Source organism: Agelaius tricolor, unplaced genomic scaffold (genome assembly GCF_023055355.1).
Source record: "Agelaius tricolor isolate 1412-34295 unplaced genomic scaffold, bAgeTri1.0.p SCAF_23, whole genome shotgun sequence".
NCBI lineage: Eukaryota > Metazoa > Chordata > Aves > Passeriformes > Icteridae > Agelaius > Agelaius tricolor.
The window spans coordinates 12,703,379-12,719,612 of record NW_027269283.1 but is presented as its reverse complement, the minus strand read 5'-3'; positions in this window follow the sequence as shown (position 1 = coordinate 12,719,612).

The window sequence follows — 16,234 nt, the reverse complement described above, 5'->3', positions numbered from 1 at the left end:
GGCTTGGTGTGCAGTCCCTGGCTGCCACAGACTCTGCAGAGGATGAGGGGGGATTTGTGGCCTGGGAGCTCTCACTGTGTCAGGCTCGGCCTGGGGGTCTGCAGGTGTTCAGGTGTCATTTGAGCATTTAGAGCCCAGGGAGCACCCTTGGAGCAGCCAGGCCTGGTTCACAGCAGAGCTGTCCAATCTCCTGTCTCAGCAATAACAAAGGCATGTGCTCACTAACAACTTGTCTGGGCCAGGAGCCAGCAGAGAAGTTCCAGGAGCTGTGACAACAGTGTTGGGGCTCCTGGGGAAAAAATATCTCCTGAAAATGAACAAGCTGTATCAAACTGAAAATGGGGAGGAGAAGCAGTTGGGTAGTGAGGAATCCATTCTTGATGAGCTTGGTGCCCTGAGACACAGCTTGGTATTTCTTGAGCACCAAAACCAGGTCCTGCTCCCATCTGGTGACTTCCACATCTCTGCTGCTTGGTGCATTTTGCCCTTTCACCATTCAACTGCAAACTCCCCAAGTGTGTTCGTGAGCCTGATGCCATAAAGAAATGGGCAGCTTCTGTTTGTAAATCACATCTGACTTATTCTTTTAGGGAAATCTTCAGATACGTGTTTTCAGAACCCAGTTTATCAAAATAGACATTCTGCACCCAAACTGAGCAGAGAGAAGGCTTGTAGGGAACTTCTAAGTGCCAGGCTATGAGTTGTGTGTCTTGTCAGGGCTTCACCTGCTGCAATGTGAAGTGCAGTGAGTTCTGTACAGGGTGTGAGGCAGGGAATGGTTCTGGTGCTGAGAGCAGCTGGAGGCAGAGCCATGCCCACAGCTCTGGGCACGCAGGGTGAGGTGCCAGCAGAGGCTCTGTGCTGTGCTCTGTGCTCGTGTGCAGCTCCTGCACCTGCCCTGCCTCCCTGGGGCTTTCTCAGCCCCTCTGCCAGGGCTGGGATCTGCCCGGGCTTTTTGGGGAGAGCCCCAGTGGGTCCTGGCATTGCAGAAACCCCTGGGAGCTCTGAGCTGCCCTGGCTGCTGGGCCAGCACAGGGGATGGCTCTGTCCCTGCCCAGGAGCCCCAGCAGCCAGGGGTCAGCAGCTGCCCACAGACCCTGCAGGGCTCCCAGAGCCTTTCCTGGGCCCTTTCCACACCCAAATTTATGGTTTTCTTACAGAAAGGAGTATTTTAAACCTTGATTCCAGGTGAAGCCCAGCTGAATGTTTAAAATAGACACTGACAGAGCCAACTTCTGGTGAGCTTCTGGGGAACATTTCAGTGCCCAGGTACATTGGGCAACACTTGAAAAGTTAATAAATTCTAGTGCACATCAGTGCTGCTGAAAGCCTCAGTAAATATTAAGACTCCACTTTCATGAATAACTCCTGGCTAGGATATTATTTCTAATTCAAGAAACCACCCCTTTCATCTCCTACCTAAACACTTTTTATATTTGGATCAAGGTTATGTTTTACTACACACTGCACAAATGTTTGAGAAGATAGAGTTTCTTCACTGAGAAGCTGACAGTTTCCCCATAAATCCAGGGTTGCTAGGTTTAAATAGAAAAATATTTATCTGCTGAAGAGAACTTGAGCTGATCCCAATCACTGGCATGGACAGCTGGGGCACCATTAATAATCCCTGGTTTTATATGCCAGAAAATTAATTGTCAGATAAGGCAGAGGTGGGGAGAGCACCTGGCTTGTGGTGAATCTCCAGGTGAGAGCAGCAGGACTGGGCTCACTGCAGGGAATAATGACAGGCTGTGCCACCTGTGAGGCTGTGCCCACTGCCAGTGGTTTTTCCTTTAGCTGAGCACCACCAGAATTCCCTGAACGCCTGCATTGGCTATATTGATCCCCAGGAAAATGAGGTTTTTGGAAGTTGAAGTGTGGTTTAATGTCCCAGAGTGAAATGGATCATCTTTCCCTGCAGCCCCAGGTGCCCCGTGGCCGTTCTGTGCAGCTTTACCCTGCAGCAGGAACAATCTGTGCCTCAGTCAGGGGCACAGTGTGCCTGGGGCAGAGTCAGCTGCACAAACCCTGTTAGCGTTGCTGCCTGCCTTGTCTTAAAGCCCATCAAGGCTCTGGCAGGGAAAGGCAGCTGTAAAGAACGTGGATGGGTGCTTGGAGACAGGATCTGAGACAAGTGGGCAGTTTGGAGATGTGTGGATTGCCAGAGATTTATTGCAGTCACTCCTCTGCTGGCTTTGCTCAGCCTGTCCTGTGTTTGAGGAGTCTCCTTCATCAGGCTGGGCACAGTTTAGCTGTAATTAAAAACTTGAGTTCACACCGAAATTCCCGCTGAAAACTGAAGTTATTTCAGTCTGAAAGAATTGACTGATTGTGACAGTGGTGACACAAGCCTCAGGCTCAGTGAATGCAGTGTTCAGCCCCCTGCCTATGCTGCAGACAGCCCTGGAGGGATCAGAAAACAACCTGCACTAAACTACCCTGCCTGAGCAGAGAACTTTGTGTTCCAAAATGTCCTGATTGCCTCTGAGAACACTGTCCCCTCTGGATCAGCCCTCCAGACTCTCAGGGCAGGCAGGCAGAGGGCAGGAGCCAGGACATTTCTCTGCCCACCTGTAAGGAGCAGCTCAGGAACATCTGCTGAGGCTGAAGGTTCCACCCCCAGACTGTGTAAAACAAAAAGTCTTGCTCCTCTGAAATGGAGAAGCAGGCCTGTGTTACTCTTTCCTGAGGGGGCTGGAGTTCAGGGTACATTTGTGTGTGTTATAATTTCCAATTCTCTTGAAAAATTGCTTCTTGCTGTTACCCCCCCTTGGCAGGAGAAGCAGATGTCCACTGCATGGCACAGCCTACAAACTCTCTGTATCTGCTCCTTGTCCTCCATTTTCTGCACATCTGACCTCCAAAGTGTGAACTTGCAGCTTTGGTCCTGTTGTGTAACCTGGGCTTTCCCCCTTGAGAAGAGACCCTGAAGTTTCCAAGGCATTTGTGACTTAGATGAGTGACATTGAATTAAAGCCCTGAAGAGATCTGTTCTTACATGGTTAACTGCCCACTTTATTGGGAACTTAATTTAAGTCCATAGAGAAGCATGAGAAACTTGATTTAGTTCCTTCAAAGCTTTATAATGATTGTGTTTTGGGACTTCATGTTTCTTCTTTTAATTAAGGACTGAAAATACACATTGTCGTGAAACAGCTGGCATAGCCTGGCTTTCTGTAATTTGGTCTGGTATTTTGTCCTTTTTCAGCCATAAAATATGTAATGTCTCTTTAATATTCTGAGCTCAGAGGGTTTATGAGCCAAATTTTATCACCAGCACTTAGAAGAGAAACTTCAATAAAACTTTAACATTAATGTCCAGAAAATTTCTGTCCCTCATTCACTGCAAGTTTCAAATAACAGTGCTTAGGGACTCCAGCCTGAGTTCTCTTGAATTCTCTATTTATTCATTACAATACTTCATTTGCTGGCTTTCACTGCTGCACTTGTCCACAGCTGCTGTTCAGCCTCAGCATGGAGGTCCCTGCTCCCTGGCACAGGGCAGGGCAGCACTGTCAGGCCACTGAATTAAAAATAAAGCTCCAAAACGGAATAAATGAAAACCCAGCAGAGGTAACTGCTGGCTTCATGTGCCAGCTTGCTTTTCAGAGGTGTTTATTGCCTGAGCAGATCCTGGTGCAGGGAGAAGCTGGGTTGGCTTTTTGGTGGCTGCTTTGTTTTCCCAATCTTGGCTTTTCTGTGGGGGCTCTTTGGCTTTTCCTGCACCCAGAGCTGCAGGGTCAGAGCTGAGTGCTGTGGCATCACCAGGCAAGGTGCAGCAGAGGGTGGCGATGTTTTTCCCTTGTGAGGTGATTAAAATGTGTTCCATGGAATGGAACAAAAATGTGTCCCTGCCTGCACAGCTCTGTGTGGGAGGGCACAATGCTGAACTGGTGATTTGTGTGGTGATGACTTCTGCAGTGTGATAGGCCATAACTTCAGGTTTAACTTCAGCTGGCAAGTGCCAGACCAGAAAATAAACATTACTCAAACAAGCACAGAAATGCAAAACTCCTCATCCTCAGAAGTGTTATGTTTGCTTGTCACAACAGTGAGGTTGGCTTCAGTTTCCATAGTTCCACAGCACCCCTCGTGCTGGGCAGCTGAGAGCAGGGAGACTGGGGCACCCAAACTGGAGAGCAAATGAGAGGGGACAGCAGAGGGCAGGGGAGGCCGCCCTGGAGCTGATTAATGTCCTGCTTTGAGCAATGAGCTGCTCACACCCTGCGGGTGCCGCACTCTCCTGGGCACCAAACCCCAGCCGTGCCCATGGGGCCCCCTGTGCCCCAGTGCCGGGGCTCTGGGGGCTGAGGCTCCCAGGAGAGAGGCTGGATGTGCCCATGGGGATAGCAAACAGCAGAGATGCTGTGGCTCTGCTCCTGGTTTTACTGGGCTTTATCTCACAGAAGGTGTCCTGTGCTGCTGGATAAACTGAGCCCACTCAGCAGCAATTTGTCTGCGCCCTCCTGATGGTTGCAGCCCTGGGATTTGCAGCACTGAAGGTCTGGAAATCCTCCAGACAAACGATCAGATTCCTCTCCTCCTGCATGGACACGTTTTTCAGTTGAAAAGAGTAAATCAGTCCCAATGTAGTGGATGTCTTCTTAAGAGAAACGGCTTGGTGCACACACCCTGGAGAAACTTTGGCCAATTCCTTTGTGTGGTTCATTTGCTCACAAGGTACCAAAGTGATGACAGACCTGGCTGTTCATTTTGTACTGCTGTGGCACAAGCAGCTGTAAAACCCAGGAAAATGAGCACCCTGCTTGAATCCTGAATGTTCTGGGAGTAGAGAAGGTCCCTGTGGGGTGAGCAGGTGTTTCTGAGCCACTCTGGATGCTCCAGCAGGACCTGAGGCTTTTGGGGGCCAGAATAACACACTGGGAAGGACAAATGATATTCCATCTTCTTTAGGCTGAATTACTTTTCTAAAAGTGGTTGCTAATGCTCTCTTGCTGTGGTATTTTAAGACCTACTCAGATGAATAACTGCTGTACCGAAGAGACTTAATTACTGGAAGATAATCCAATAATGATTCAATGAATGACCTGTTCCATGAGATGGTGAGGTTCAATATGGTGAAAGATCTTGTTGTTTTTTTTTCTTCTCATAAACACAAATTACTTAAGGTTGGTTTCATGCAAATGAAAAATCGCCAACAAATTAATGCCAGAGAAGCCTAATTTATGGATTTTCCCCATCTGTTAAGATCTAGCTTATATAGATAAATATATATATGAGATTATAGAGAAGCAGAGAGCTGAAAGCACGAAGTTCTTTGTGAGCTGCAGCTCTTCTTGATGAAACTCAGCCCATGGAATTTCTCCTGGACACATTTTGCCAGACATTGTGTCCTGCCTTTTGCAGAGCTTTGTGTTCCCAGGTGCTGGGATGATGAATGCCCATGGATTATCATCTGTCTCAGGTTTTGACACCTGCACTTTTAACTGCAATACAAAAGGTAATTGTGGGCCTTCCAGGGCCTGTGTTAGTTACAAAACACTAAACCCCAACACTGTAACTAAACTGGGACAAATCCTTTTAGATAATAAATCATTTTGCTGCCTCACCACACGCGTCCTGAAGCTGCTGTTCCTCTCCTGTGGTGGGGCTGGGGCTGCTCTGGGTCTCTTGGCTGCTTTAGTGCCACTTCTGCTCACAGGCAAGGGCTGGGGTCCAGGGAACTGGAAATAAACCCTGCAACTCTTCCAGTGTCAGGGAACAGGTCTGTCAGGGAATCGAGCTGGGCCTTCTCCATCTCACCTCAGGAGCAATCTCTGCTTTGGGGCATGCTCAGCATCCCCTTTGTGCCATCAGAAATTGCTGCTGCAGACCCCAGTGCTCTGTGCATTCCTGTTTCAGTCACTCCTAGCTGCATCTGCTCTCCCTTTCAGCTGTTACTCACCAGTTGCAATGCATTTAACTTCCTCCATCTTCACTCTGGAGAATGAACCTTTTCAAAATGATTGCTCCCACTCATCTCCAGAGCAATCGATAGAGCGAATAAACCTGGAGGCTGCCAGGGGTTCAGTTCAGTGCCATTTTCTGGAAAATGTTTGGAAACTCAAAAGAATGGCCCTAAAGGTAGGGCTGAGTTCATGAGTGCTGCTGTGGCCCAGGGACTGTCCTTTGGAGCTGTTTGTGCCAGCACAGGAGCAATGGGGTGTCCCAGGCCAGAGCTGCACCTCAGCTCTGGCATTTCTGGGGCTGAGGGCAGGGCAGGGATGGCACCAGAGCTCTGTGCTGCCCTTCCCTGCCAGGGATAACTCCTCAACAGGACCACCAAGGAGCACAGAGCTATCAGAAGTGACTTGGATTGGTGGATCATGGTTGGCATGGAGAATTTCACCCTTCTGATGTCTCTTTTCCTACCCTGGTGCTACATGAGCCCCTTCTCCTCTTGGACTGCTTTTCATGGCCAATAAACACACCCGGGAGAAAAAAGGAACGTGCTGTAAAGCAGGAAATATCCTTCTGCAGCAGCTCCTCTCCTTCCTCACAGGAGTTTGGTGCAGTTTGGTTGCAGAGTGTGCCAGCTAAACTCAATCAGATGAATTATTAATGCTTTGCAGGCTGCTTCTTTCAAGTGGCTGAGCTTCGGTGGGGCGTGTGTAACTTCAGCTCTCAGCAGCAAAAATAGACTGCAGGCCTCAGAGGAATGGGAAGCTTAACAGACTATTTTTGTCAGCACAGTTTTAGTTCTATTATGTGTTATTTTGTCAGAGTGGATAGGGTGGATTGTTATTTTGGACGTAGTGGGTGCTCTGACTGAAACACCGCTTCTGTTTCCTTTCTATATGTCACAAGCTGCTTCGAGCTAGGAGCCCCATATTTCCCACATTTCCTGATTGTATCCATGGCCAGAAGGAGATAAACAGGATGCTCTGGCTGCTCTGCAGGTTCCCTTGCAGCCTGTCTCAAGCAGCCACATTTCCTAGGGAGAGGATTTGAACCTCATTAACAACTCAAGGTCAAGGTGGTTGAAAATCTTTCTCTTTATTGACCTTTCTCAGTGCTGATGTTTAATTGGATTAATTAATTTGAGCACATGCCCCCTCCCCTGCCATTCTGCAGTCCCTGTGCTGCACCCTGTCCCCAGGCTCTGCTTTGGGGGTGATGCTCTGCCAGAGCTCCTCAGTCCCTCAGCCCAATGAACAAATGCAGGATCAGGAGGAAAAATGCTCTTGCAGGGCCTTTAGAAGTGTTCAAGGGTCTTAACAGAGAGTTTATTTGCTGGAGCTCCTTCCTGAACAGGATAAATGCTTGTTTGCACCCTTTGCTGCCTTTGTTCTGGCAAATCGGGTCAGGTTTTGTCCAGTTCTTTACTGAGCATCACTGCTTGGGCTGAGGACTTTGCTGTCAGCATCAAGCTGGGATAGAAATGAGTTCATACACATTCCCTGTGTTTCCATAAGCACATGGAAATGCATTTGGCAAAGCCAGTGGGGAAAGTACTTTCTAGTTGCTCTGAATGGTGCCTTTCACATGGGATTTGTTGCATTTTGTGTGCGAATACAAATCAATATTTGGGAATTTGTTCTGCTGGCAGTTCCAGGTGACTGCCTGGTCTGTAGCACTTGTGGGTGATGCTGAACACTGACCTTGTCACACCCCGGTGAGGTCAGACTGGCCCTGGAGCTTTCTTAATGCTCTGTTTTAGTTGATGGCAGTCTTGTTTTCTGCCACACTCAAGATGCTGGTCTTGAGCGCTTCACTTCTCCTTTGGGGTCGATGGTGGCAGAGAAAATCTCAGTTTGTTCTGTCTTTGGTGTGTTTTATTCCTTTCCTTCCCAGGCTCTCAGATTTATGGGGACTGGTAGGATAATTTCCTGCCATGCTGTGCTGTGCCAGAGCCTTGCCCTTCTCCTGGTGCACTGCATCATCCCCTGCAGGTTTTGTGACATCTGGTGGCTGACATATTTTGAGATATTTCAAAATTCCACATGAATCATTTTATTTGCTTCCTCATAATTTTGGATGTGCCATCTTGTCAGTGGTGCTAACATTTAAGCTCTCTTTTAATTTACACTATTAAGCCACAAGGAAAACAATCAAATACAGCAACTAAACATGGTTTGTCTTTATCTCCAGCTTCTGTGTTTTGCTGATAAATTCACTTACAAGCTATTCCAGTCAAGACATGACCTTTTTCTTTCCCTGTGCTTATTAAATGGCACAAATAATAAAAGTTCATGAACCCCCAAAATTACTGCTACAAGTAATTTTTTTTTTAATGAATAAACAACTTTGCTCTGAATGGAGGGGCATGGAGAACAGGAACTCCATTTTGCACATGAGGAAGCTCTGCACACTAATTTTAGTTATTTAATCTCCCTGTAACAGTAACCTGTCTCCCCCCAGGCAAGGACAACTGTGATAAAAATTAGAAAACACCTTGTTTGTTTCCACTTCCTGCATTTTTATTGTCACCTCCACCTCCCACTTTTGTTCTCTCTGAATTTCAAGGCTTCACATCTGGTCTGGTGTTAATTGCCCCTAAAAAAAATCTGTCTTTATTGGAGGAATCACAAATCCTGTAATCTGCCATAGCTGCTAATTAAATTACAGCTGACTTTTGATGTTACAGAAATAAACATTTCCTTTGCATTTTATTCTCTCTCTTCTAAATGAACTATGGAGTAATCCTTGCAGAGGCACATTTCAACCGCAAATGCTATGGAATAATTTTACATTAAAATTATTTCTTTCAAGGCAAAAATATCTTCAAAGTAGAGGTGTAGAGAGGATTTGGAAAGGGATGTAACAGCTGAGTTGGGTTGGGTTTGTTTGTTGAGGGGTTTTGGGTTGTGGGGTTTTTTTTTGTTGCTTGGGTTTTTCTCTTCTTTTTGGTAAGAACGAAAACGTTCTCTTTGCAGAATTTCCTTTATTCTCATGGTTTCATGTGCCTGCCTTTCTTCTGCTGGGCTTGCTGTTCCAGGGGAGATGTTTAGAGCCAAATCAATATTAGAATATTCCTCTGAACTTTGGGGTCTGAGATGAGAAGAGCTCCTGTCTGATTACCAGTGGCTTTGCAAAATCCAAACCTGACATGGGTTGTACTCGTTGCTGATATTGATCTGGGGAGGTTTTTGCTTCTCTCCAAGCTGTGACCTGAAGTTTCTGAGCTGTTTCTGCTCCTCACCATACTCAGTTCAGATCTATAACCACTATTACTCAGGGAAAAGGCATCCCACAATTATCACAACATTTAGCCATGATTTTTTTCCATTCTCTACAAGAATGTTTGCAGATAAATACCCTGTTTAACCCCCTCCCTTGGTGAATTTATGGATATTTATAGATATATAGATATAGAAGCTTTGCCTTCATTGCCATGGAGGGAGTGTGAGCTCTCAGTGAGCCTGGGGATGCATGGAGGGGCTGGGGGGTTGAGCCCAGGGGATTCAGGAGCTCCTCTCTCCAGGGAAGGCCCTGCCAGGGTCGGTGGGAGAGGAGAGGTTTGTTGCATTAACTGCAGACCATTGGGTCATGCTGCTCTGAGGAAGCTTCTTCACAAAGGTTCTCGTTGCTCATCAGGGGACTGGGGGAGTTCATTCATCCCTGGGAATGCTGCCTGGAATTTGCTGGATTTGTCCCAGGGAGCTGCTTTGGCCTCAGGTGCCAGCTTCCACTTTGAAGGATGTGAGGGTTACCCATAACACCAAAACTGCCATGGCACAGAGGGCCTGTCCTGCTGCCAGTGTTGTGGCACTATTGTTCTGCTGTCACTTATTTCCCAGTTCCCCACCCCGGATTCAGCTCCCAGCGCGGGTTTCCCTGTGCCCCGTGCCCCAGGAGAGGATTTCTGCTGCTGAGGAGGGCAGGGCTGCAGGCTGTGCCCCCATGGGTGCCTGTCCCCAGGAACACGTGGGGCTCTGCTAATGAGCTCTTCCAGCTGTTTAGAGCTGAGGGTTCATTTTTATCTCTCCTTACCACGTTCCTGTGGCAATGCAAGTGCCTTTTGAAAGTCCTGTGATACCACCCCTACGACCCAGCGCTGGATTTCTCTGTCATTTTAATGCACAACATATTCTGCCCATCCTTTCTAAGTTTCTCTCCCAGAAATGTATCAAATTCCAGCCCAGAAGTCTCTCTCTTTTGAGATCCATTGATTTAGCTCTCATTATGTATCTTGGAAAAGCTCTTCAGCAGCCCTTGGGATGAAAATCTCTTGAATATATAGAGAAATGATTTTGCTGTTGCTTCACATGCTTGACTTCAGTTGGCTTTAAGCATCAATGAAAGTTACAGCTGCTTGAGAAATGAGGGTTCAGGTTTTTCAGATCAGTCTCCCTTGCTCCCATACCCGTACTCTGATTTTTCCTGCCATTTTTCGGTAAAACATTCACATAATTCCTTGCCTAATCGACAGGAGGAGTTAATGGCATTGAATGCACAAGTGGTGTTGCTGTGGGTAAAAAATAAAAAGCCACTTGTGGGCGTGCAGGGCACACTAATGAGGAGCCTCAGCATGTGCCAATGTTGTACCCTCACATGGAGGCCTGAGAGGTCCCAAATCAGACACACAAATCTGGGAATCAGCTCTTTGCAGGTGGAATTTGGGAAGTTACTGCCCTGTAATCACAGGTGTTTGTCATGATACACATTTATTTAGGCTCAGAATAAAGAAAACCAGAGGAGTGAGGGGGCTGCAAACAGAATTTGAAAAATATTTAAATGAAAAATGAGATTATAAAAAGCTGGTTTTGTCAACTTCCCAGGCAACTGGAATATGAAATGGTCTAATGACTACATGTATTAAATGAGATTAAGAGCAGAGTTTGAAATGGAATCAATATAGATTTCAGGGGATAAAAGGATTATGATGAATGAAAAACAAAGCCAAAGGTGCCAAGTAAATAAAATACTTAAAAAAAAAATTGACTGAAATTTACATTGCAATGGACTTTCTGCCCGACGATTTTCTCTTTGGTTGACTAATTGTACCCATTAATTACATGAAAGGCGGTGGGAAATGCAGTGTGTTGTTCATTTTGGGGTTTAGCCCAGCATCAGCAGGGGCCCAGGAGCACGGGGGACATCCCCAGCTCCTTGGGAAGCGTTTTATTTCTATTTCCTGCATGTCTGTCTGCATGGCCTGTGCAGCTGAGAGGTCCTGGCCGTGGCAGGGGAGGCAGCAGGAGCTGAGCACCAGCAGCAGCTCTGGCATTTAGACAGAGAAACTTTGACAAATCATCACTTTGATATCCTGTGAGCAAATAAACCACACAAAGGAACATTCCAAGCCCTGGCAGGGTTTGTGAAGGGCCTGGCACCTCTGCAGGCACTGGGAGGTGGGCACGGTGCGAGAGCCAAACCCAAAGCTCTGCTGGGGTTTCCTGACCTTCCCTCAGTGCAGGAGAGCTCCAGGGAGCCAGCCCCGTGCCTGCCTAATGGAGGCTTCTCAGTTCCAGGTGCTCTTTTTGGTCCTGTGTTCGTTATGGATTTTTTCTGGTTCCTTTCTGTTGCTAACAGTCCCCAGGTTCCAGCCAGTCCCAGGGGCAGCTCCCAGCAGCCCAGGTTTGGTGCTGAGGGGCTGCAGAGCTGGGCATGGAGGTTTTCTTCTACAAATGGCTCTGAGGGAGGGAGGATTTACTCTTGTGATGTGCTCTGAGGGGGAGAGAAAAGAGCAAATGATCAAGTAAGGACTGCAAAGTCTCTTCCCTGTGATCCTGACACAGGCTGGAGCATCCTTGGTGTGCAGCTTTCCCCTTTGGATCTTTTCCTGTGCCATTTGCCAGGGTTTCTGATCATCCTCTTCATGGGTGTGTGCCAAAACCATCCTTAGTGTAATTACCCACTGCTGCTGCATCCCTGCCAAGGGAATGCTGTGCCCATTCTTCCTGCTCCACTGATCCCGAGGCCCGTGGGAGTCCTGAATCCAATGGGGAAGAAAGATCAGCAATGGAATACTACTCTGCTTGGGATCCAGGGACATCTGAGCTTCCTTTTGCTCTTCTTTCTAAAAACAGATCAGCTGCCTGCTCCTCCCTTTCCTCCTCCTCCTCCTCTCCCCAGCTTGGCTGCTTTCCCTTTCCCTATTTTGGAATGGAGATCAGGCTGAGTCAGAGTGAAGTTTGTCAGATTCTGAGGAAAATAACTCCCAAGAGCCTGGGCCTGGCTCAGGGAGGAGCTGGGACAAGGAGAGCAGTGGGGCTGAGGGGAGAGCTGCTGGCACTGAGGTACAGCAGCCTCGGCTTCACCTCTGAGCCTGGGCTCAAACTGGACGGCACCTGAACCTCACAAATCCTCATAAATCCACCCAAAAAAGCGTGAGCTGCCCTGAAATCTTTCAGTCACCCGTCTTAGTGAGATCCTTCTGGCTGTGCAGATTGAGCAGGTGAAATTCAGGGGTTTGGATGGATGGTGGTGGTGGAGCAGGATGATGTTGGCATCACGGGCTGCAAGTCAAAACATCCCCAGGAACCCGGCAGGTTTGGAAGGGCTGGGCTTTGGCCCTGCCTGGAACCAAGGGGCTTTGGGGTCTCTGTCTGACAGGAGCCAGGACAGGGGGGTGCCCTGTGACCTCCAACCCTCTGCAGGAGATCTGTGAGGATTCCTAAAGTATGAAAAAAATCATGGTTTATACAGACCTGTGGAATTGGCAGAGGCTGTAGTGAGAAATGTAGTTTGGTTTTCAATCTGAAGTCCCTTGCAGTTGTTTGTCTTTGATTTGAGCAGAATGTATAAATGTGTAGCTTGTTGTCATGGCACTCATGAAATGCTGCTTTTCCTTCAGCTTTGCACCACTTCTACCAGAGCTGTATTTTATTCATTCATGATCATTCCTTATCAGTAGCTGCAGCGTGCAGGGTGACTCCTGTAGCAAGGTGTGAGTAACCTGTGTGCAGAGTAACTCCTGTAGCATGGTGTGAGTAACCTGTGTGCAGTGTAACTCCTGTAGCATGGTGTGAGTAACCTGTGTGCAGAGTAACTCCTGTAGCACAGGGTGAATAACCTGTGTGCAGAGTGACTCCTGTAGTACAGTGTGAGTAACCTGTGTGCAGAGTGACTCCTGTAGTACAGTGTGAGTAACCTGTGTGCAGAGTGACTCCTGTAGCACAGTGTGAGTAACCTGTGTGCAGAGTGACTCCTGTAGCACAGGGTGAGTAACCTGTGTGCAGAGTAACTCCTGTAGCACAGGGTGAGTAACCTGTGTGCAGAGTAACTCCTGTAGCAAGGTGTGAGTAACCTGTGTGCAGAGTGACTCCTGTAGCACAGGGTGAGTAACCTGTGTGCAGAGTAACTCCTGTAGCACAGGGTGAGTAACCTGTGTGCAGAGTGACTCCTGTAGCACAGGGTGAGTAACCTGTGTGCAGAGTGACTCCTGCAGTACAGTGTAACCTGTGTGCAGTGTAACTCCTGTAGCACAGTGTGAGTAACCTGTGTGCAGAGTAACTCTTGTAGCACAGGGTGAGTAACCTGTGTGCAGAGTAACTCCTGTAGCAAGGTGTGAGTAACCTGTGTGCAGAGTGACTCCTGTAGTACGGTGTGAGTAACCTGTGTGCAGAGTAACTCCTGAAGCTCAGTGTTTTACTCCATGTGTCCCCAGTTCCAAAGAGCAGCTGTGCTTGTGACCATGCTGAGGCTCTCTGCATTCACTGACAGAAAAACCACTTCATAAATATTGGATTGAGCTGCTACCTGCAGCACACCTGGTGTGTGATGGTGATCTAGAAATAAATTGGTAGGAATTAGGTGATTATCACTGGTGGTATTCATGAGAGTTTCCAGGCAAATAAATAATGGATAGAAATGTCACTTACTCAGCTTTAAACCTAAGAACAGCATCCTCATTATTCTGTTGACTCAGTAAGAGGGAAGAGCTGCATGAGGGAAGAAAATGGAAAGCTGAAGACAATCAAAGCATTTCAGAAGCATCCTAAACTCCCCAGTCACAGCAATTTAGGGATGGAGAGCCCAGGAGGGGATTAGTGCTGGGTGAGAGGTTATTCAGCACTCTTATCACAGCACTTGCATTGATCTGGTTTAAGAACAGAAATTATCGTTTCTCCCGTGCCAGGCCTGCCCTCCTGGCCCAAAGCTGCCTCGTGCTGCCTCTGCCAGGGGTACCCAGGCTCCTGGGAGCTGCCCCATCTCTGCCCCCCTGGCATTGCTGCTCTGGTGGCCAGGGCTGAGTGCAGCACAAAACCACCCAATAACCCCCAGCGCTGCTGGCTCTCGGCGAGGAGGGCAAACCCTGGGGCTGTGTTCTGCAGAGCAAAGCACAGCGGGAGTTTGGGTGGGGTTTGCCTGGGTTTTGGCCAGGCCTGGGTGCAGTGTGTGCAGCAGGGCCTCAGCCAGGCTTTTCTCAGTGTCCGGGGGCCTCCAGAGGGGTGTGGCAGCTCCCTGCTTTGTCACAGCATCCTTTGCAGGGTCAGGTTTGGCCTTGGCCTGCTCCCCTCCCTGCTCTCCTGCTGTGGAAGTTCCATTACTCAAACTCTGATAAAAATGCTGAGCTCTGGAGCTATCTGCTGTCAGGTAATAGTTTTGTGCTATCTCCCTTTCCTTCCAGTACTGATTTGTGACTCGCTTCTCCAGCTATTCATTTTCTGAGCCCTAGCATCAGTGGGAGAACCTCTAGGAGAAAATGAGGACAGTATTTGTGCAGTGCCATTATTTGTCTAAAAATCCATTTTAATACTTAACAAAAAAAAAAAAAAAAGTGGCACTAGATATTTTCCTTTGAAGTGTGTTTGTCCTTGGGAACCCCCCCACTATTTCCAAAAGCATTTCTCCCTCTGACAGTGTGTGCTGAGTTAAAGTGAGGACAGGAACATCTGAGCATCTCTATTTGTGCAGCTTCTGCTCAGTGACTTCCACTGGGCTGGAGGTAAAAGGCTCTGCCTGATGCTTTAAATCCCACTGAAGTCTTGTTGCAGCTAAACGGGGTCATTTGGGGTCAAACAAAATTAGTAACTTTCTCCTATTCCTTTATATACAATGCCCTGTCTTTATTAAGAAACAAATATATCATTTTTAAAAAAACAACCCTGTCCTTTGTATTTTGTGGTCAGTGGCTTTTCTGTTGTAGTGGGTACTGAGATGTGTCACTGCTGTCACAGGCTGGGTGAGCTTTAGTGCTGGGCTTTAATTGGTGGGTCATGTTACTTTCTGAAATAGAGAAATAATCCCTGTCACTGTGGCCTGCCTTACAGCAAGCCACAGAAGAACTGGGAATTCAGGGAGTAAAAGTGGCTTTTTTGGCTTTCATCATGAATGAAATATGAGTGTAATGGCACCATTATGCCAGTGCAGTCAGATTCTCTGAAAGTTGCTGGACTTGTGAAGAAAGGGTGAGTGGAAGTGTTGGTCACGTTGGAAGTGCAGCATGAAAGGGTGAGTGGAAGTGTTGGTCATGCTGGAAGTGCAGCATGAAAGGGTGAGTGGAAGTGTTGGTCATGTTGGAAGTGCAGCATGAAAGGGTGAATGGAAGTGTTGGTCATGTTGGAAATGCAGCATGAAAGGGTGAATGGAAGGGTTGGTCATGTTGGAAGTGCAGCATGAAAGGGTGAATGGAAGGGTTGGTCACGTTGGAAGTGCAGCATTCCAAAGGTGCCATGGCAAGGGTGTGTGCCCATTTCTGTGGAGGAAAGCCAGTGTGGCCCTGCAGGCGAAGCCTCTGAGGGAGGGGTGGCTGCTGGTGCACAGAGCAAATCCCCTCGTGGTGGAATTCCAGAGTGAACCAGTTCTGTCTGGTTAATATTCCTCTGTGTTTTCCTGCAGAAAAGGGATATTCTCAGCGTTCCAGCATTTGGGCTTTAACAGTGATGCTATTTTAGCACCTGGAGCAGAGGGAGCAGCAGATGGGATCAGCCCTGGCCCTGTGTGGAGCCTCCCAGAGCAGCAGCAGCAGCAGCAGCAGCCCTGTCTGTGTCTGTGCCATGTGTGGGTGCTGGGGGCTCCCTGGGGAGCTCTGGGGTGACATCTGGGTCACCTGAGCCCCAGGGGAGGGGACCTGGTGGGGCTGGGACAAAGTGCCCTGACTCACTCATGGCAGCATCCTCAGGCCAGGTGAGCCCTCCTGTCCAGGCCTTGGTGTGGGGAGCTCCAGCACAGGAAGCTGAGTAGCCCAGCTGGGTGTGATGAATCCCAGCTCAGATATTTGAGCCCTGAAGAGTTCTGGGGTTTTTCCAGGGGCTGTGGTGCTGGCAGAGCTGGAGTGTCTCCTTACCAAGGCAGAGGAGTGTAGGTGGCAGCACGAGGGTGCAGAAACCCAACCTCATAAACTCTA